The sequence below is a fragment of the Diabrotica virgifera genome, chromosome 3 (genome assembly GCF_917563875.1).
Source record: "Diabrotica virgifera virgifera chromosome 3, PGI_DIABVI_V3a".
In the NCBI taxonomy this organism is placed as follows: Eukaryota; Metazoa; Arthropoda; class Insecta; order Coleoptera; family Chrysomelidae; genus Diabrotica; species Diabrotica virgifera.
This window is the reverse complement of record NC_065445.1, coordinates 70,862,159-70,886,560: the sequence shown is the minus strand read 5'-3', so window position 1 is coordinate 70,886,560 and position 24,402 is coordinate 70,862,159. Positions and strand designations below refer to the sequence as shown.

Genomic DNA, 24,402 nt, shown 5'->3' with positions numbered 1-24,402 from the left:
TAAAATATTACAAAACCTCTAAATTTTAAAGAACCGCTTGGATTGACATGCAATTTGGCATACACATAGCTAACAAGTCAAAGAAAAAAAGTGATATTGTGCCGATATTTGCTTTTGCCCTGGGGGTGGTTTTCACCCCCTCTTGTGGGTGAAAAAATATTTGTCCAAAGAAAGTCAGAAAAGGGATAAAATGGCTAATTTTAAGTAACTTTTGTTCTATAGAGTTTTTTCACTAAGTCAATATTTTTCGAGTTATTTGGCAGTGAATATGTTCATTTTTTCAACAAAATAACCACGCTTTTAGAGAGTTTTTCGCAAATAACTCAAATAGTAAGTATTTTGTCGAAAAAACATTCTTAGTAAAAATATAGCCTGTAAAAAATTAAAAAAAAATGGTGTATACATCGCGTCTCGACACCTAGTAGAATCAGAGTTATAGCTAATGAAAAATAGGTTCATATTCGTCAAATTCCAAATGAAATACTTTAACGTGAAATAACCAAAAATGAATAGTCCAGAGAAATAAGATTTTTCTCGTGACACATCCCCCTCCAGGCCGAAACCAAATTTTTTGAGTAGTATGGACATCTATATTATTAACTTATATGTTTCCTGCAGCCGATTTTGATGATATACATAGTTATAAACAAATGAAGATCGAAAAACGGTAAATTATCGCTTTTTTTCGTCTATTACCAAAAAGTTAAGCACTTTAAACAAATTTGAGTGTAAGAAACTCATAAATCGTATAAAAAACTTCAATATGGCGTTCGCTGAATATGTCCATCCTTATTGGTTGCTTAGAAAATTGCAAAATAAATCATAAATTTTGAGTTTTTAAAAATATTCATAACTTATGTAAAAATTAACTTAGAACCTTCTTATTACACGGAATGCTGATACTTCTTGTACTTAAATTATATTTTAAATTTCAAAGCCATTGGTTAAATAGTTTAAAAGTTATTTAATTTGTTTTTCCCAAATTCATTTTTTTTTGCAACACTACAAGTCAGAAAATTATGAAGCTACAATCATACTTCGGACAGTTTATGAAAGAAGAACATTTAAACTATTAGCATTATTAAAAATAAATGACAAAAAATAATTTAAACAGTGTAAAATTATTTTGAAAACACATGTCGATTTTTTGCTTACTTATAAACAATTAGAATAACTTTTTAACCGTTACCTGTAGAAAAATTATTTTTTCATATTTAGAAAGACTGAATTTTTATACACATTTAGAAAGAAAAACAACTGTCCTAGGACAATTAGGGACAAAGTTAGCCCCCCCCCCCCCCATTTATTTAATTCACATGTTTTTGCAATATTTATAATTATTTTTTGTATTTTTTTTTTAATTAAACTAATACTGTAAATTTCCTTCTTCCATAAACTATCCAAAGTATTACTGTAGCTTCATCATTTTCTGACTAACAGTGTTGCAAAAAAAATAAATTTGGGATAAACAAATTAAATAACTTTTAAACTATTTGACCAATTTCTTCGAAATTTAGGGTATGAATTAAGCACCATAAGTTTCAGCATTCTGTGTAATAAGAAGGTTCCAAGTTAATTTTTACATAAGTTATAAATATTTATAAAAACTCAAAATTTATGATTTATTTTGCAATTTTCTAAGCAACCAATAAGGATAGACATATTAAGCAAATGCCATATTGAAGTTTTTTATACCGTTTATGAGTTTCTTACTCTCAAATTTGTTTAAAATGCCTATTTTCTTAGTAATATACGAAAAAAGCGAAAATTTACCGTTTTTTGATCTTCATTTGTTTATAACTATGTATATCATCAAAATCGGCTGCAGGAAATATATAGGTTATTATTATAGATGTCCATATTACTCAAAAAATTTGGTTTCGGCCTGGAGGGGGTTGTATCACCAACAGGCTATTTTTTTCCTTATTTCTCTGAACTAGAAGCACATTTCGAGGAAAACTCATTACAACTTATTTAAAGTGTTTAAAAATAGCTTCACTTTTGCTTTATAAAAAAAATTTCTAGCATCAAAATTAAACAAGTTACGCTCAAAATAAAGTTAGTTTCTTTTGGTTTTGGTAAAAAAATCGAGAAAATCACCCCCTAATTAGTATCTTAAATGAACTTAATCGTTACGACTTCACAAGTTTCTTGACTCGTGTATATATTGTTTATATGATCTGTATGTTTCATCGGTTCAAAGTCCTTATTATTGAAAAGGCTGTAGTTAAAATGGGTTGAATGAGTCACTGATCACGAATGTATGCAAATTTAGAAACACCAAATCTTAATCAATTTTTGTCTAACCGAAAAACAAAAAAATACATGATATTCAGAAAAGCAAATCTGACTTTTTTTGTTTTTCGAGATTTTTGGTATCTCTAACAATTTTTAGTTATTTTGAAAAAAGCATATTTTTCAAAATTTAAATTTTTAAAAATTTTACTTTGAAACCAAATTTTTTCAAAAATAAGCACTTTGAATCGATGAAACTTACAGATCATATAAACACAACATAAAAATAATTTGTGAAGTGGTAACGATTAATTTCATTTAAGTTGCTAATTAGGGGTTGGTTTTCCCGTTTTTTTTTTTTGAAAAAACAAAAGGGACTAACTTTATCTTGAGCGTAACTTGCTTAAATTTAATGCTAGAAACTTTTTGTAAAAACAGAAATAAAGCTTTTTTAAAACACTTTAAAAAAGTTATAATGGCTTTTCCCCAAAAAGTGCTTAATTTTTTAGATATTTCACGTCGAAATATTCTATTTGAAATTTGGTGAATATGAATCTATTTTTCATTGGCTATAACTCTAGTTCTACGAGATCCAGAGACCTAACGCGTACACCATTTTTTTTACTTTTTTATAGGCTATATTTTTGCTAAGAACTTTTTTTCGACAAAATACTTACTTTTTTAGTTATTTGCGAAGAACTGTCTAAAAATGTGGTTATTTTGTTGAAAAATGAACATATTCACTCGCAAATAACTCTAAAAGTGTTGACTTGGCGAAAATGCTCTATAGAACAGAAGTTACTTAAAATTAGTCAGTTTACCCATTTCCGGAGTTATTTTGGATATATATTTTTTCACCCCCAAGAGGGGGTAAAAGTCACCCCCAGGGCAAAAGCACACATCGGCACAATATCACTTTTTTTCTTTGACATGTAAGCTATGCGTATGCCAAATTTCATGTCAATCCAAGCGGTTCTTTAAAATTTAGAGCAAAAACCGTGAAAGAATGGACTAAAATATATCTTGAAACGGTAAATATTTCCCAACATATTATTAAAATAAAAATACACATACGTAAAAACGGATTTTTGTGATAAATTGATGTATCAAAAGTAGCTAAATTAAGAGCCACGTGTAAACTTCGCAACCTGTATAGGGTGCCTGTATTTTGCTGCTCAGAAAACATATTTAGGAAACCCTCGAGTTATTGCGTGATTTCGTGTAAAGAGTCGAGTATACTCGACACCTGTTGCCCTAATTGAAATATGTCTAAATCGTGTGTATGGCAAGGCAAAAGGGAATCAGGAAAATTATTTCGAACGTTTTCATATCTTTATGGAATTATATAGATTAATTTGGATCATTTGTTACAACGATTTGTGAATACAATGATTATTATTGAGGTACTTAAAAGCAAAACAAAAGTCCAAAGATGTAACTTTTGAGAAAAGGGCAAAAAACGGAGATCGCTTCATATTAAGATATTTAATTTTTAAAACATGTAAAATATGCTTAGATGTTTAGAGTAAATTATTGTGAAGAAATCTTGAGTTCTCAAAAAAAATTTTAAGGGGCTCAATTATTATTTTGAAAATGGATTTTATTGTATTTTTTGCATTTTGCATCTGAAAATCATTAAAAAATAATCATAATTGTTTCGTTTACTTTTCTGTTTGCTCATACGGTCAAAGTTGTCGATTGATAACGTGAAATACCTACCACGATATGAAAACTAAAGAGCTCGGATTGTGAAGCCTAAAGTATGTTATATATTCCCCATAATAACAGAGTCGAAACTAATGCTCAAAGGACTTACGGCAGAGATGTGCACCATGTTAAACTTACTTATCACAGCGATAACACAATTAGCGCTATGATTAGATTACCTAAATAGCTGTCTGAAATGCAAATGAAAGGAATCTTTGTGTATACAGAGGAAGTATAAACGCTGTCAATAAATCGACTGGGGTAATTCAAATTATAATAGTATATAAGTTATACACATAGGGTGGAATGCATAAAACGCAGTAGGGGAGCATGGGGCTAGTTGTAATAATTTTCATAAAATCAAATATAGCTTGACACCGATTTTCCCAATTATCGCTAATTAAACTCTAAACACTAGTTTAACTCTTTATGAATTAAATTGATCTGAAAAAGAGTTAAAAAAACTGGTATTCATTAATCAACTAGCATTTTACCAAAAAAAGTGCATTGTTACAACTTACCCCGCGCTTGGGGCTAGTTGTAACATCTATAGGGGCAGGTTGTAACAGTAAGAAAATTACAAATTACACTTACAAAACATTTACTTTCCTCCGTAGCATATGCTGCTATTTACCAGATACATAGAAGAATGTACTACGCTTTTGAAATATTTGCTAATATTTGCTTCAGTTTAAGTGAAGTTGGTGGATGAACGACTTCGGCGTAAGTGTTTTTTTTGTTACAACATGGCAGCATTTATGAATGTGCGTCGTAGAAAAATCTACAAACTAGGAAGAAGATACTTCATTTTTGGGGTCATTCTTTTATCAAATAAAATTGAATAATTCTCACAAAGGTTAACAAATAACAATTGTTCATCTTATTCTCGCGTAACTCTTTTGTCGCTTCGGAATCTGAGACTCATTTTTCTTATGCACAATTCTAATAATAGGTACGTAAAAATGTGAATTCACAAATAGTATGGTATAACTAGATCCAAACCCAGATATCCAAAGTGAAAGTTATCCTCCAACACCAAATTGTTCTATATGGTCCACATAATGTTCAGAAAAAAGTCACACCATTTTGAGCGTCGCGTTTGGTGGGGAGAGGGGGGAGAAATCGGTAAATTCGTAGTTTTTTAAGTTTTTCGTCAATATTTCTAAAACTATGCGGTTTACCCTGAACAACCTTCTATACAAAAATGTTCTACATTAAATTTGAAACAAAAAAACCCTATGCATAATCCTTCTAAAATGAACGGTTCCAAAGTTACGGAGGTAGTATAGTAATAATTGGTCCAAAAAAGGCCTAACCCAGACATTAAAAGTAAAAGTTTTCCTCCAACACCAAATTGTTCTATATGGTCCAGATATTGTTTAGTAAAAAGTTACACCAATTTGAGCGTCCGGTTTAGGGGGGAGATGGGGGAGAAATCGGTAAATTAGTAGTTTTTTTATGTTTTTCGTCAATATTTCCAAAAATATGCTTTAGCGTAAACAATGTTCTATAAAAAAATGTTCTTCATCAAATTTTAAACAAAAAAGGTCCTATACATAATTGTCATAAAATTAACGATTCATGAGTTACAGATGGTGAAAAGTGGAGGTTTTCGATACTTTTTATATTGTTTGGGCAATTTATAATATTTTTACTGATTGAAAAAAATTTTCTTTAACAGGATTTGCTATTTCAGTGGCCGATGGTATGTTAGTGATAAGCCCTTGAAGAAACGTCAACCTCACCACCCAAAATCATCATCAATTTCCCAAAAAATATAAAAAGTATCGAAAACCTCCACTTTTCACACTCCGTAACTCTGGAACCGTTGATTTTAAGTATAACAATTATGGATAGGACCATTTTTGTTTTAAATTTTATGTAGAACGATATAGTATAGAACATTGTTTACGGTTAAACATAGTTTTAGAAATATTGTCGAAAAACGTAAAGAAACTACTAATTTACCCACTTCTCCCCCATCTCCCCCCCAAACCGGACGCTCAAAATGGTGTAACTTTTTACTGAACAATATGTGGACCATATAGAATAATTTGGTGTTGAAGGAAAACTTTTACTTTGGATGTCTGGGTTAGGCCTTTTTTTGGACCAATAATAGTATACTACCTCCGTAACTTTGGAACTGTTCATTTTAGAAGGATTATGTATAGGGCCTTTTTTATTTCAAATTTAATGTAGAACATTTTTGTATACAGGGTTGTTCATGCTAAACCTCATAGTTTTAGAAATATTGACGAAAAACCTCAAAAATTACGAATTAACCGACTTCTTCCCCCTCTCCCCCCCCCCCCAAACCCGACGCTCAAAATGGTGTGACTTTTTTCTGAACATTATATGGAACATATAGAACAATTTGGTGTTGAAGATAACTTTCACTTCGAATGTCTGGGTTATGTCATTTTTTGAATCAATTCTATCATACTAAAATCACAAGCACATGGAAAACTAGTTCCATCACGATTGGTGTGATGCGAACATGGCTGGCGCTACGCTTAGTAGTAAATACTTCAGGTCAGTAGTAGGTACTTCTATTGTGTAGAATGTTCTTCTCAACAAAAACACATACTTTTATGTAAAAGAAAATGCTACAAAGTAGATACTATTTGCTGAACCAATATCATCTACTACTTGTTATGCATTCCACCCATCAAGTATGGAAAATTATAGGATGTTATAGGATAGCAGTTCCGGAAAAATCGCAAAAATAGTTGTGGCATTAAACAAACGGTGGCACCAAGTTTTATTTTTTATTCCGATGTATTTAAAAAAGTCAAAACTTCATATATAATTAACAGTTTTCATTATATTCTTTGAGATTATTTGATTATTGACGAAGTACTTGTGCCGTTTATGATGCTCTTTTAATATGTACAGATCGGGTGAAAAGTTCATCTAAAATGTATTTTCCCAACAATCCAGCAAAATATGGATTGAAGTACATACATTTCACATATATGTACTTACATGTATGTACACGTATGTACGTTCATGTATGATGTATTTTGTTTCCATTGGCAAGAGAAGCAGATATATAGTCCGTCCGCTATAACTTTTCCCATGCGGTACGATTCATTTTCAATCAAATTAAGTCAAAACAGAAAGTGAAACGTACGCCGATGTGTGTAGTATATAGTATACAGTATACAAAATGTATATACACATCGACGTTCGTTTCACTTTATTTTTTGACTTAATTTGATTGAAAATTAATCGTACCGCATGGGAAAAGTTATAGCGAACGGACTATACATATTACTCTCAACTTGCTAAGTTTTCACACGTGTCTTCCCGTTCCAGAAAACAAATCACAACGTTAAGACAAAGCACCGGTTCGACTGAATTGTGTGAAAATCTGAGGCAACATGGGACTGCATCTTCTTGGCAATTGAGAAATCAGTCACAATTACCATTTCAATTCAAATCGAACAAGAATTAACAAGCAGGATCATCATTGCCTGGTAATAATAATGAATTGGCAATATGCTGTATGTGCCAAAAATCTTACTTCAACAGTGTATGATAACCAACAATGCATCAGCCAGAAATAATCTACAATTACGATATCATTAAGGCCAGTGTGAATGCATTAGATAATTATTATGCGCTAGTTATTCTAATAGATGATGAACGAGGCTTTGAAGAAAGGTAGTTTTTTTATAAAGTACTGAATATAACTGCCACTAATAGTCTGATGACTAATACTAATAGACTGCCACATCATTAGTAGTCAACTGCCTAGCACATTTTTTTGAATTGTAGTCTTAGTGCAATTTTTTATTCCGCATACCAATATATTATATTTTAGACTTTAAAGTAAGCCAATTGTTTTTTTTTTATTTATAATTTTAAACTTGTGCATTTGTATTGTAATGAATATGGAAAAAAGTATTACCAGTATGGTAAATGATATTACGTAAAATTATCAGTAGTAATTGCACAAGAGCTCTGAAATTATTGAATTTTTCCCGAGTGACACTTTGACAGTTTTAATTTCACGAGCCGAAGGCGAGTGAAATTATGTCAAAGTGTCACGAGAGCAAAAATTCTATATTAATTTCAGAGGTCGAGTGCAATTTGTTGCGATTATTTCATGAATAAAACTGTTCAAAACCAAAATTTTATTGTAATTTTTATTTATGAAAGTACCATTAAACACACAGTTTTTATAAATATTTGACGATTGAAAGTCATCACTTTTATAATTTTTAAAACATTAATTGTCATTAATGTCACTGAATGTATTTTTTCGTAGCAACGAAGGGCATCTGACGTAATATACTTAACGACGGGAGATTATCAAAAATTATCGATTTAATTCAGATGTCTGTAGCTTTCTATTGGTCAGAATCTCCTATGAATGAAATAATCATTTTACTTACATACTTTCTGAACATAATGTATATAAGCCGTATTTTTAAGTTTCTAACGTCATAATTGGGAGTACAAAAAATGCAACGTGTATACAGCACCAGGTAATAAAATACTCTATATTATAGACATAGACCTTAGCGTTAACACGTATTTTGTGTGTAAATAGATTATTAACAGTTATTCATCCGTGTTGGAGTCGGAGGTCGAGCCAACAACGCTACACACGTTCCGACCATATAGCACGGCCACTCGACCAAATCAGACAATCAGGCTGACCGATTTTTGTCGTACAACAAGCTTACACACACTCCAACGGTCAGACCCAACGTTGTCAGGCCCGACAGTGGGGTGGTCAGGTCGGGACGTGTGCAGGTCTTTTAAGAAACGGATATGAAAGTTAAACCGTATCTCAGTGTGTCGATGAGCCTAGCTAGGTGGACAAAAGTCATATTCAAAACTAAAAGAATTATTATTTCAATATTGTAAACAATACCCCAAAACATGCTACTCTAATAGAGCCCAAAAGTACGTATTCTCATTGTAATAGAATAAATCAGTTGAATTCCGTACATCATTTCAATCGCACGAAATTAAAGTTTTCCTTGATTTTTAAAGATCAATTGTTAAAGATGAATAATAGTTATGCTGGTAAGTGCTCATTTTTTCTAATCCAATAAATCTATCTGATAATCAAACAATACTAAAACAGGTTTTTATGATGAACGAAGGAAATTTAGTTCGTTTTGAAACTTTAGAAGGGTGGCAATTACTTGTACCCTTTTGTACCCGGGCTAAATTTTTTATATGTCATAGCTGCACCTTTTCTATTAATATTAATACTTATTATATTCTGCACACGCTTGCACATCATTGTTTTTTTTTTAGTCATAGCGTCCAAAGGTACGTATTTTTATTGTAATACCGGGTGTCCACTTATATTTTCCCCCTTTTTAACTGCCTATAACTTCTAAACGGCTCAAGATAGAAATATTCGGTTTTCACTGAAATGTTTTATTTTAGTAAAAGTTTTGTCTGAATGGATGGAATTTTTTATATCGCTTTCAAATACGAAATAGAAAATGGCGGATTTTTGAAAAAAACTTTGTTGACTTTTTTTTAATGGAACACCCAGTATATTTTTTTGTAAATTGAAAGAAAGGTCATTCACCTATCCAGCGATCTAAAGTTTTTCAAAATCGGTTGTCAAATCACTGAGTAATTAATTTTTAAAATGAGAGGTGCAACGTGGATATCACATACCTAAATAACATAACTAAGCAAGTTATGTGATTTCCACATTGCATCTCTCATTTTAAAAATTAATTGCTCAGTCACTTGACAACCGATTTTAAAAAATTTTATATCGCTGGATGACCGTTTCTTCAAGTTTTTAGGTAAATGACCATTTTTTATATCGCTTTTAAATAAAAAATGGCGGATTTTTGAAAAGAAAACGTTGTTGACTTTCTTTATTAAAACACCCAGTATATTTTTTTGTGTCTTGAAAAAACGGTCATTTACCTATCCAGCGATATAAAATCTTTTAAAATCGGTTGCCAAATGACTGAGCAATTAATTTTTAAAATGAGAGATGCAATGTGGAAATCACGTAGCATAATATCATTTTGCTCAGTTATGTTATTTAGGTATGGGATATCCACGTTGCACCTCTCATTTTAAAAATTAATTACTCCGTGATTTGACAACCGATTTTTAAAAACTTTATATCGCTGGATAGGTGAATGACCTTTCTTTCAATTTACAAAAAAATATACTGGGTGTTCCATTAAAAAAAAGTCAACAAAGTTTTTTTCAAAAATCCGCCATTTTTTATTTTGTATTTGAAAGCGATATAAAAAAAATTCAATCCATTCAGACAAAACTTTTACTAAAATAAAACATTTCAGCGAAAACCGCATATTTCTATCTTGAACCGTTTAGAAGTTATAGGCAGTTAAAATGGGGGAAAATATAAGTGGACACCCGGTAGAATAAATCAGTTGAGTTCCGTTCATCATTTTTTTCACACGAAACTAAAGTTTTCCTTCATTCCAAGATGGATAATATTTATGCTAACTTTTTCTAATTTAATAAATTTATGTGATAAACAAACAATATTAAAAAAACTTATGATGAACTTATGTATGATGAACGAAACTTTGTATGATGAACGAAGGAATTTTCTTCGTTTTGAAACTTTCAAATGATAGGCAATGACTTGTGCCCTTTTGTACCAGGGCTAAATTTGCTATAATGTAATATCTGCACCTTTTCCACTGATAATAAGACTTATTATAAACAACATTTTTTTTAGAGAGTTGAAAATTTCTGTCTTGAATGCAGAGACCTTTTTCTTAGCCCTGAGAGCCATTTCATGGTACTGAAAGCCAATGTACATAAAATACTTATACATAGTATGGAAGTAATCAAATCAACATTAGTTCCACTTGGACCGCTTTCAAAAGAAGCTCAAGAAGCAAGGAACAAAGATTGTCGCAAGGTCCGGGAGAAATACACCAGAAGCTGTTCACGTATTGCCACAACTACAGATTTACTTTCAATGTTGATCATACCATCTGATCCACTGATAAATAGCATCAGAAAAATTCTAAACAAAAAAGCTGGTCAATTGTACCCAGAGGTTTTAAAGTTGATTATAGCTCCTACAGTAGAGACTCAACCTCTGTCCAGTCTACTTCAAAATCAGACGAATATTTATTTATATATTTATGTATTTGTATTTATAATGTATTAAATATAGAAAAACTTTTGTTTTTAATTTTTTATTTATTTTCTAGGCTTCTAGACCTCTCTGATTCAGTTTTTAACTAATAAAAATGATTTATTTTATTATAAAATTATATTATTGCTCGATACAAATGTAAATATAATTTTGTCCACCTAGTTTGTTCTAATCGACACACTGTGCGTATGTACAAAAATATACAAAACATGTCCAGAGCACTTAAGCAGTATCTGTATCAATTGTAAGAATTAATATTCTACAAAAAAGAAAAGACCGTTCTTACTGTTACTTGGAATAAAATTTAAAAAAATTTCAAACAATTGAAATAATTAAAAACCCAGAAATTATCATCATCATCAATGGCGCTACAACTCTTCTTGAGTCTTTGCCGCGTTTACTATTGCCTTCCATGTTTGTCGGTCCTGTGCCACTAATTCCCATTGTCGCACTCCCATTTTCGCTAGATCTTCTTTGACTGCATCTTTCCACCTTTTTCTAGGCCGCCCTACAGACCTTCCATCTGGCCTCTCCTAGAACACATTGTTTATAACACGATTGTCGTTACTGCGTATCACATGCCCTGCCCATCTGAGTCTATTGGCCTTTATATATCTGACTAGATTTTCTTTTCCGAATAGAGACTATAGCTCGTTATTGTATCTGCGCCTCCATTCGTTTGTCACGCTGTCTCTGCAAGGGCCATATATCATTCGAATGATTTTACGTTCCCACACCAGCAATTTATTTACTTCCCTTTTTGTTAGCGTCCATGTTTCGCTTCCATACGCGACTGCTGGTCGTATTATGGTCTTATATATCTGGATTTTTGAACCTCGTGAAAGAAGTTTTGACTTCATTAGATGTTGCATTGCAAAGAAAGATCTGTTTCCTGCCATTATTCTCGTTTCAACTTCTTGCTCTAATTTGTTGTCATTTGTGATCGTTGCTCCTAGATATTTAAATTCTTTTTATCCACTTCGAAGTTGTGATCGTTTATAGTAATGTTTTGCCTTATTCGCCATCGTTCTTGTTTTGAGACAACCATGTATTTTGTTTTGTCTTCGTTTATTTTTAGACCGATGTTTAATGCAGCTTCTTAAAAGCTCTAGAAAATACCCTTAATTTCTAATGTTGATTGTGCTACAGCGTCTACGTCATCGGCAAAAGCAAGTATAATTTTTGCTCCTCGAGCAATTATGTCTGGTTTGATTTTGTGATATATTTTCCGCATGACATATTCTAAGGCCAGGTTAAACAACAATGGGGACAACGGATCTCCCTGTCTCAGTCCAGAATTTACGCAGAAAACATTTGATATTTTTCCCTCTATTCTAACTTGTGCAAAGGAGTTACCTACACACATTTGTATTACCGCAGCTAGTTTCTTGGGTACGCCGAGCTCGATCATTGCCTTCCATAATGTTGCACGATTAATTAAATCATAAGCCTGCTTGAAGTCTATGAAGATCTGATGTACGTCCTGATTATATTCCCAATACTTTTCAAGCATTTGTCTTATTGTAAATATTTGATCAATAGTCGATCTGCCAGGCCTGAAACCACACTGGTAGTCACCAACTATTTCTTTGGCGTATAGTACTAATCTTTTTAATAATATCGAAGCCAATATTTTATACGTAGTGTTGATTAGTGAGTATCCTCTCTAATTCATGCATGATTCCTCTTTTCCTTTCTTGTGTATGGGTACAATAATACTACCACACCATTATTTCGGCATTATTTCTTGTTGCGAGGCCAGAAATTACCCGCAAAATTATTTCATCAGAACCGTTGAGTTAATAATAAAAAAATATGGAGTAATCTAAATCAAAATTGAAATCGAAGGAAAAAATCCTACCCTCATACATTGTACTCAAAATTCTTAGAGAACTCAACAAAGCACACTATTACTTTCCTCTAAATAACACCATAACAAGTGTGGAACCGTCTAGAAAATAAATTATTTACGCGCAATAATACCCAAACAACAAAAACAACCCTATATATTTATTTCACATTGTCCTTTGGTAATTCACAATTCCAGCCGATCATCTTGCTGACCTTCGGCTCATAAAGAACAATATTATAGGACTTATTCTACGCTTCTGTTTGAACAAGTGTAACACAACTCCACCCCTTTTCTGCTAGCAGACTCTTCAAAAACAATCGTCAGTCTGTGCTCTCCAAATAATTATTTTAGATTACTTAATGGATATAACGCCAAAATCAAATCTAATTAAACGATTAAGATCTCTTAGACGGACTGGAGTGGCTCCCGATTTGTTGGTAATTTTCCCCTTTACTTTTTGCTCAAGACTCGTTCATAAATTTATCTCACTTCATCTCGTTGGGAAAGCTTATAAATTATCGAACAAAATGAAATTAACGATCTCCCTGAGTTGTGTAGCTCGGTGAAAACAATATTCTTCAGCCCTGGTTGTTTTTAAGGAAAAAAAGAAAAAATTCGGGTATTTTTCTTTAGTAATCTGGGAATAAATAAGTTTAAAGAAGGTGTATTTAGTAGTTTGTTTACATTTCATTCTTTTTTATGGTATATTTTGGAGGAATAACGAAATTAAAGGATAGAGATGGAAATATCATCATCAACAGAGATGAATTATTAAGGGTAGTAGAAGACTTCTATACAGAACTATACAACAGCCAACAAAACCATGTTGAGCCACTAGAAGATTCAGGAAAAACGTTAGCCAACCAAGGATCGGAATTGATGCCTGATATATCAACAGACGAAATCAGGAACGCATTGAGAAAAATGAAAAGAAATAAAGCTCCCGGAGAAGACAATATCGTTATAGAAGCCGTAAAGATTGGAGGAGACAGACTTTTAAACAACATAAAGGAATTGTTCAACTGCACCAAAGTGAAACACCTACAAGATGGCACAGTGCACTTACCATCTTATTACACAAAAAGGGCGATCCAACAGACCTCGAGAATTACCGGCCCATAAGCCTATTAGACCACCGCTACAAGTTATTCACAAGAATAATAACAAATAGACTGGAAACAAAATTGAATTTTTACCAACCTAGAGAACAGGCAGGTTTAGGAAAAACTTTGGCACTAACGACCACCTACACTGCATAAAAGAAACTATAGAAAAATCTATCGAATACAACCGACCATTGGTCCTGGCTTTCGTAGACTTTCGCAAATCATTTGATACGATAGAAATTAACAGCATAATGAGAGCATTGGAGGAAAGTCGTATAGATTATCGGTACTCCAAACTGATAGCGAACATATATACAATAATGCAACCATGACCGTCCGACTACACAAAGATACCAAATCTATAAAAATCAAACGATGAATTAGACAGGGAGACACGTTATGTCCCAAACTCTTTACGGCAGTACTTGAACATGCTTTCAAACATTGGAGTGGGACGCCAAAGGAATAAATGTCGACGGTGAAAGGCTCTCCCACCTACGATTCGCAGACGACATACTTCTTATAACAGACAACTTAAAAGAGATTAGAACTAAGCTTCCAGAGTTAGATGTCACATGTAAAAAAGTTGGTTTAAACATAAATTTTGGAAAGACACAATACATGACAAACCTGGTACCAAACGAAAATCCAAAAGTCGGCGTCAACGAATTAGCATTGGTCCATAATTATTATACATACTTAGGGCATGAAATCCAAATTGCCAAGGACAATCAAACTGCCGAATTACAGAGAAGGATCACCTTAGCATGGGCCGCATATGGAGCTCTATCAGACATCTTCAAGAGCAACTTGCCAAATTATTTGAAAAGGAAGACGTTCAACCAATGTGCGCTTCCAGTCATGACTTACGGCGCCGAAACATTATCGTTAACCCAGGCCACAGCAACGAAACTTAGAGTGGCCCAAAGAAGAATGGAACGGTCACTACTTAGACTGACTTTCAGACAGGGTCAGAAACGAAGAAATCAGAAGAAGGACAGGCGTCGCAGATGTCATAGAGCGAGTAGCATGGCTGTAGTGGAATTGGGCGGGCCATGTAGCCAGAATAAAGGACGGGAGGTGGACCCAAAAAATTACAGTGTGGAGAACAAGAGAAGAAAGAAGAAGTAGAGGTAGACCACCTACACGATGGACAGACGACGTCAAAAGGATTACTGGGAATTGGTTGCAGAAAGCCCAAGATCGACAAAACTGGAAGAAATTAGGGGAGGCCTATGTTCAACTTTCGATGCAGAAGGCTGGATGATAATGATGATGATTTTGGAGGATAATTCACCCGCAGTAAAATGTAAAGTTTCATAACGATCCTAATACAATTTTTTAACTTGGTGAACAGTGAAATGGTAGTGAAACAATATTATAATAATAATTAACTATAACATATAATATATACTATAACAATATAATAATAGACGTCATTAATTCACTATCAGTACATCTTGTTTTTCACTTGAAAAGCTGAAGTACAGCGAAAAGCTGCAGGTAAAGACGAAATACCAAACTAATTACAGCAATGACAGTACAATTAACAACATTAATTAATAAAATTATAAAATGTAATAAAATACCAGAAGAATGGAGAAAGAGCGAACTAATAATTGTACTATTCAAAAAAGGAGATAAAAACAGCAAGCAAACTAGAGGTAAATATCAACTTGTTAAATACTACCCTAAAACTTACGACTAAAATTTTACAAGAACTAACGAATCAGAGGATAAGTTTAGCAGATGAACAACAGGAGGTTTGTTCCAACACGACCGAGAACCGTCACGAAACGGTAACGCTCCTGCGCAGTAAACAAAATCCGTTCCAACAAAAATATGATCGTCATCGGATCGTCCTTCCCACTGTTCCAACAAGAATTGTGATCTTTCGGTGACGGTTTCGTGATGATCATTTCAGTAATCGGGCAAATGCATAATGTGCTGGTTGGACTGACTTGCGCACTAGGATTTAATTCTTTAAATTTTTTTAGCCTTTGATCGACTAAAAGCACATAATCTGTCACCAACAAAAATGACAAATATATGATAATGATAGGTAAATCAGTTATCAGTCAGATAACCGTTCCAACATCAGTTTCCAAATTACCGTCATGGGACGATAACTGGGCGATACAATTACGAACATGCCCACAACAAACGGTACAAGTACTTTCGTGACGGTTTCTGGACCGTCCAAAAGTTCATCACCAAATGTGAAAATCTAACGATGGAAATTAGCATCGCGGGTGAGTTCCAACCCTAAATTCGGAGTGGTTAAAATAAATAAAAAATAGCAGGTATATTTTCTTGCGATCTATTTATTAAAATAATAATGATAACATACTTAATGGAATTAAAATTGAAACACTAATAACGTTACGTATGTAACTTCAACAATGCAAATCAGTAATAAAAAAAATACCCATAATTTTAATGGGAGGGATTTACTTGATGGATTATTACTTGATGGAAATTATCAATATTTTGCTTCAGTTTTGTAAGGATTAACCGCAAATCTCACCGTTCTGTGATGTTTAATCTGCTCCTTTTTTTGTTGATAGGTTTGTAACGACACTAAAACTTTTTTCGACAAGGTATGACGAGGGAAGCGATATCAAAGGTTTTCTCGAAATTTCCCACAGCCCAGAATATTTTTCAGGTATTTCTGCCTGCAGCCAAAATGTTTGATGGCCTTTTTTAAATTGAACCTTCAGCTCTTCATTGGTGCTGAGTTCGAGTAGTTCATCTTGTAATACCACATCCGACACTTCCGTTTCATCAAATGAATTTATGATCCATGGTGGTATTTCCATCATCAAAATATGTTCAAATCTGTTTTTGAAGTCATCATGCAGCGCATTTAAATGTTGAACGTATGTCCGAATATCTTCATGAAGACAAGTTTGGAAATTGTGAGAATTCGCGCCGACTAATATTTTGCTTCATAAATTTAAATTTTCCAAGAAAAGCCGAAATTACACTCTTTGTTTTTATTAAATTTAGGCTATCATCTTGTAACTGCAAGTTAATGTCATTAAATTTTTTTAACAAATCTGTCAAATATGCGATGTCTGCTTTCCATTTGATCAGGTTTTCCTTTACATCTGGATCTTTACTTTTAAGAAACAGTTTTAAAACAAAAATGTTCCTATACAAAAATGGAGAGAATTCAATTTTACACAATTTTGATCTCTTTCATTTTTTTTTGCTAAAATCAATATTTCAGGTAGTACGTATGCGGTAAAGCGGCGAGCATAAGACCTGATTGGTTTGATAGTAGTGGTTTTTGTTCAATATCTCCGCCATTTTCAACTTTTCGACAAAAATGGTATGAATTGAAATTGTTTCAAATAAATCGTGTTTATAATAATTGTTACAATTTTTTTAACCATTTTTTTCGTACGGTCGATATTTTCTGAGTTAATTGTACTTACAGTATAGGCCTATATTTTTGACTCGTATTTTGATATTATTTCACGTATTTTTTTGGATTGTAAAACTATACAAATTCTTTTAACCACTTAAAAGTCCTGTGCTTTGGCTATCTGTGGGCAAATTCAGTCAAATCGAAGGACATGTATTTTGGGAATGGAGGAGGAAAATGTCAAAAACGGCATTTTAACGTTTTCTACGCTAAAATTTGATCAAAAACTTGTTTTTAATCAAAATAACTTGTTATAATGCGTTATAATGACATTTTTGAGTCCCTACTATTAAAACTTCTATTGATATTTTACGATAAAAAAAATGCAAATGTGTTTAAATAAATACCAAATCACTATAAAATTTTCGTGGACCCCCACTTACAACTTGTGAACCCCCACTTACAACTTGTGAACCCCCATTTTTATTTCACGCCAACGTAGATCCCCGTTGAGTCCCACGTGGACCACTTAGGGAATCACTGTGTAGAGGGTAAGAGGAACCTAAATCCAAATTTTCATGCAATTTGGTGGTGACGCGGAAAATTACGCGGTATCGCCGTATTTTACGTTCATTTATTGGCCTAATAACCAAGAAATAAAGGACTCACTATCAATATATATATGACAATCCTATTAATTGTCCCCTACTAAACACTACTAACTTAATATCACATATCACATACCACGAGTGACCTTATAAGCGACCTGTACAACCGACTTTGCGACTCAGCAGTATGGATTTTCATCGTACACCAGGATGTACCGGTTCGTAGATACAAAGTCCCCTTGTGTAACATATTAAAGCTATAGTAAATGCCGAAGATCTAGTTTCTAATAAGCAGCTTTGAGTTTGAGTGTGCGATACAAACGCTTCGCCTTAAATAAGGAAAATGTTATTCAAAATATTGTCGGCGACTGAAGTTAAGTTATATTAAAGATACTACTGCATTCGAGGGCAATGCGAAATATTATAATATACAATAAAACAAATTCATTAAGACACTCCTTTGTCAATAAGATCATAAAACTATCAATAGTATTGTGTTAGTATGTGTGTAACTACTGAGAATTAACAAGATCGTGAGTAAGATTTTTAACAAGATATACTTCCAGGGTTACAATGGTTACGTCTCATTTAATATTTTTACATTATGCCTTATGTGATAGATACTCTTTGTTGAGTCCATAATTATAAACTGAGGGCTTCATGACATATAATACAGAAGCTCCAATCGTTGGCTCCAAGTTTCCCAATCTTCAGCCATTCCGTTGTCATTAAGAGCTTTCATTATCATTAAGACATTAATTGAGGGGTTAGAAGTAAAAGGGTTTAAGTGCACTTTTTTAAAATTTTACTCTAAGTACAGATTCGCATACTTTTGGTGGTAAAACGATTGAAGCATATTTCGCCATACAGTCGCCATCTATCGCCATTACATTTAGTTCACTGAAAACAATTGCAGTTTGCTTTGGTAGTAAACAGGTTTAACCATACGCTTGAACTGTTTTACCATAAAACTATTTTTAGTATTCTGTAAAAACAAATAGTAACAAACGGGTTTAAGTGTGCTTGAACCATTTTACCACAAAACTATTTTTAGTATTCGATAATGTGTAAGTAAACACATGTTAATACAGGATTAATTTCAAGTATGTACATAAATATTAGATTTGTGACCAATTTTGAAGACTAATTAAGTACATATTATGCAACGTGCCAGTCGTAGTTACCCTGTGGATAACAGCTGGGACAAAAATGCTTAGTAATATGTAGCTAACATCTACACTTGAACCGTTTTACCAGTAAAATTTTTCAACACCATGTACCGATTCAAGTACATTTTTTTAATATGTAATTGTAAAAAAGGAAGGATATAGTAAGAGTACCTAATAATATACCCTTACATTTTTATCATTTTATAGTACCTTGTTTACTAGACATATTTTAGTTTAATGACTCCTAGAATTTATAAAACTCAAAAAACTTTGAAGCTGATTACCTCAGAACTATCAAAACTGCACTTAAACCCTTTTACGTCTGGCCCCCTCAATTGTACATCCATACTCCCGCCAAGATAGATTACCATTAAATCCTCCCAAGTGCCTGTTGAGGTTGGCGATCAATAGGGCAAATTTCTTTCTGTTCTGGGCTTGATGAATTAAAGTCATTATCTGTTGTGTGGCTCCAACCTCTGATGTTTCGGAGCCAGGATTTTTTATTTCTTCCTATACCTCTTTTACCTTCGATTTTGCCTTCTAATATTACCTGGAGCTGCTCAAATTCCCTATGGCGCATTATGTGTCCTAGATGCAGTGTGATTATGTGTCCTAGATGCTTTTGAGGGATGGCATTACCGAAATGGCACGTATTACAATCCGACAAGCGAGACCTGGCGGGTGACTGCGCGAAAATATACAAAGAGAAATACACAATACGAGAAGGTCACCCGCCAGGTCTCGCTTGTCGAATTGTACAATTCTCAGGGTCGAAACATATTCCACCACAACGTTAAACAATTGCTATTTAGGTATAAAGCCCTTTTCCCTTAGCGATTCTGTGTTCTGAAAATCCGAATAATTCTACTACGATTTTGAATAAAAAATTAATATCGTTGAAAGGAGTTAAGCCGTTTTTATTTTATATATAATTCTGTAGAAAACAGTTGCTACTTCAATGCAGTGCATAAAACATACAGGAAAGTTCATAGGAAACAACGAAAAATTAAACAGGAAATAGTTGCTCAGTGCATGAAGCGTTTACGTTCATTGTATAAATAAATTAGTACGAAATTTTAGACCCTGTAAACCTGCTTACAAATCCCAACTTTGGGTTTGTAACAAGCTTGGCAACAAAACGATATACTGTAGAGTAGAGGTTACTTGTAAATGAAACCTTCGCATAAAGAGATCTGACAAATTCTGAATAAAATTTCGATAAAAAAACGACAGTTTTTCGATCCTTAATATTTAATAGATTTTATATATATATTTCTATACGGTGTTATAGGCCTGGTTCCTGCGTACCAAAAAAAAGTTTATTAATAGCAAGCTGAAAATTTGTTAATAGCTTAACGGTGTCTGATCAGACAAACTTTGATGTACGGGAACACTGGAACAGGGGAAAGGAACGATCGAGGGCAAAAAGGACTATAAAAGAAAAGACTACCATTGTACCATGTTGGCTCAGAACAGGACTATAACGTCGTCCTTTAATAAAATATCCTTTATTTTGACATATATGCATGTTTATATATGTCAAAAGTGGTCAAAATAAAGATTTTTTTATTTCAGGACGACCGTTTCGATATCTCTCTATTATTGGGTGACGCATGTTAATATACATACCTACGTATTTTAATTTTTAAAATGTGGTCTTTACTAAAAGCAATAGTGTTCGGGCAGTAGAGTTAGTGCCATAGTGCCAGTGGTAGGTTAGGTAAAAAAAATACATGGCACAATGGCACATTGCAATTCATTTCTATTAAAGACAAGTGTGTAATTTTGATTCAAGAAAAAAATTTAATAAGTGGGTCAACAATAGATAATTGGATAATGCAGGTACAGAAATGACATAAAAGGGAAAATGTGCAACATGTGCGTAGATTCGGAAATCTCGAGGCCTATCAAGTCGTTCAAACCATTCTGCAAGGAAAAATATTTGCAAAGCGAGTTACAGGAAGAAGAATATCCTGGTTTTCGGCTGCCTTACTTTTACAAGGTTCTATATCAGGGGTCGCCAAGCTCCTTGATAATCGAGCCATATTTCAAAATTTGAAATTTTTCGCGAGTCGCAATTAAACCGTCTTGTAAAAGTGTAACAAAGGTATTAAATTTTTCTGTCACTGTTTGGACTACACAAATTTTAAACTGAAATAAAATGGTTTACCTCGTTGATTCAAATATGCAAATAATTCTACAAGCAACCTTTACTAATTCAGGATACTTCAATTCTTCATCATCCTTCCATCTTTTTCTCGGACGGCCTACTGATCTTCTACCGTCTCTCAAAAAACACTGTCATTAACAGTATGTCTTCCTCTAATCTTACCACATGACCTGCCCATCTTATCTTAGCTTTTACATATCTTACGATGTTTTCAGTCCATACACAGTCACCAATTGAACTTTGCGGCGCCTTCTCCACTCTCCTGTCAATTCATCTCTATGAGAGGGCCAAATATCATTCTGAGAACTTTCCTTTCAAACACCAGTAGCTTATTTATTTCCCGCTGATGTAGAGTCCATGTTTCACTTCCATATGTAACAATTGAGCGAATAACTGACATACAGTCTTAATTTAGATTGTATTTTTAACAGCTTAGATCTTACTAATGATGACAGGGAGTATTATGCTCTTTTCCACACAGCTATTCTTGCTGATACCTCTTTTTATATGTGGTTATCATTTAGATCATCAGCAAACGCCAAAAATAGTTTTGATCCTCGATTCGCAAATCCCCTGTGCGCTCAGCTCAGATGATATTTTACTTATTACATATTCTAAGGCTAAATTGAATAGCAACGGTGATAAGGGGTCTCCTTGTGTAAGTCATGATCTTACAGTCTTTTATATTTGTTGTCAGTAATTTAAGACATTTTAAAACACAAAAATTAAAAGTAATTCAGGTACATTTTTATTGAGAGCCACAAATATAATCCTTCAATGAGCCACAAATAATCCTTCAAAGAGCCACATGTGGCTCGCGAGCCACAGTTTGGCCAGCCCTGTTCTATATAAATAATGTACACTGTACTATACAATGAAAGTTCTGATGACTACATAGGCCTGGATCCCGCGTACCAAAAAAAAAGTTTATTAATAGCAAGCTGAAACTTTGCTAATAGTTCAACGGTGTCTAGGCGGACAATCTTTGATGTATGGGAACATTGCAATAAGGAACAGGGAAAGTTTTAATTTTGGAACGTGATTTTAATTGTGGAACGTGTCATCCTGACAAGTTTATGATTGTGAAAACTAGCAAGTTGTTTTTAAGTTGATTCAATAGCAAACTTTATATAATATATGAAAAAATGTTTGTCCGACAAATATGTTTTGCATTTTAATAAGTCCGACACGTAGAACATGCCAAGTGACAGGAATTGTGTTGGTGGTAAATAGCAGTCTGATTTTTGCATGAGCGTTTAATGAAAGGGTAACAAATCAATTATTGGAAGTTCTGTCCGACAAAATACATGGGACGTTTTCGTAGTCTGACGTTCGAAACCTGTAACCTGTTCCACAATTAAAACTTCCCCTGTTCCAATGTTCCCGTACATCAAAGTTTGTCCGACTAGACACAAGCCTAACAGCCAGACATCAGAATAGACACACCGCAGATATTTATAACACAAAATATATAGAAAAATATTGTGACATTCTCAGCATCATTATGAAAAAAAAAACAGAAAAAAAGAAGCCAGAATCATGTGTATGTGCAAAAAGCTGATTATTGCTTTTTTATGTGCTAATTTTTATTTTCATTGTGAAACGAAATGATTTATACCAAAGAAGAATAAACGAAAATTACTAGTAAATTAGGAAAACCAGCATAAAAACTCCTCTCAAAAAGAACTACAATATGACAGAAGTATTATTGACAGTTTACATGTCATGATAAGAAATACACGATGTTATTCAAAATTATTGACAGGTTTCAACAAGTGGATGAAGAAAAATATAATTTGCAAAAGTCTGCTGTAGCAACGGAATAACCCTCACTCTAGATAAAATACTTCTTGTAATTATTTGAAACATTACACACGTCAAAGTTTGTTTTAATGTCCCAAACAATGAAACCCGCAAAATAGTTTAACTAAATATTTCTAAGCCATGTACTTTTATTGTGGTCTGCACAGCAACGTAACTATATAAAACATATTTGTGCCACTGGAAGTTGAAGTTAAAGCATAATACAAACGTGTCAACTTACATATCAAGTGAAAATTAATTGCGGAAACTTCAGCTAATCCATTGAAAAGTTGGAGGAGCGAAACCCCCAAAAGCTCCAGTACGCCAAAATCACCCACAATTTATCACAGAAAGCCTTTTCACATACACTAAAATACAAAACAACACTTATGAATCACTGTTTGCCCGAAAAATGCGCCGCCTGTTGGCATTTCGAAAATATAAATTCGAATAAATCAAGTAGCAGCACCAAAACACTTGTCACCGCAGATAACGGGCATGAATGATAGTTTTTCCCATTAAAAAAGCGCTGAAGCTAACGTCCACCTCTCTAATGGTTTATTAACGAGTGAAAATTCAAACTAAGGCAAGGCGCACCATCAGTACAGTATACCACCATCGCAAGCGGGTGGCTACGATTCGCCGGCGCGGTGTTCTATCGACAATCGACAACGGCAAACGAGACTCGTGTCGATTTCGATTCAAATGCCTCACTCACAGTCTCCGAAATTCATCTACTTACTGAGAACAGCGCTAAATCAGCCGGTGGACTGTAAATAGTTGACTGTTAGGTAAATACTTTTATCCAATTTTAACTCCGTTTGCCTTTCAAATTTCGGATGCGCGTTAACTGACGGTATGGCACTGCTGAAGAGAGTTTAACGTTTGTCTCCGCTCCAGTGACGGTGCCGGTGTGAGTAGTGAAAAATCAGACGGAAGATCGTTAATCTTAACCCGCGAGAGGTATGAAATTTAAAAGTACCTTATACTGAAGTTATTACCAGTTATTACGGTCATTTATGGATAATCGATATTAAGCGGGTGTTTTTTTATGGAGGATTTAATTTCCAATTATGTTTTATATCGACTCCTAAAAAAAATTGGGGCTGTATTAGTCCATTCGTTCACGGTTTTTGCTCTAAATTTTAAAGAACCGCTTGGATTGACATGAAATTTGGCATACGTATAGCTTATATGTCAAAGAAAAAAAGTGATATTGTGCCGATGTGTGCTTTTGCCCCGGGGGT

At 33.5% G+C, this 24,402-nt stretch overlaps 1 protein-coding gene across 3 annotated transcripts in view; it reads right to left on the bottom strand.

Annotated features, from left to right (window-relative positions):
- The window catches only part of LOC114325287 (uncharacterized), a 774,118-nt gene that overhangs the window by 324,454 nt on the left and 425,262 nt on the right, over positions 1–24,402 (bottom strand). The window contains exon 1 of one of the 3 annotated variants that reach the window (XM_028273306.2): positions 23,397–24,279. The exons of the other annotated variants lie outside the window; for them this stretch is intronic. The gene's annotated coding sequence lies outside the window, so the exon portion shown is untranslated. Of the gene's footprint in view, positions 1–23,396; positions 24,280–24,402 lie in introns of those variants that run through there. 3 annotated transcript variants of the gene reach the window in all.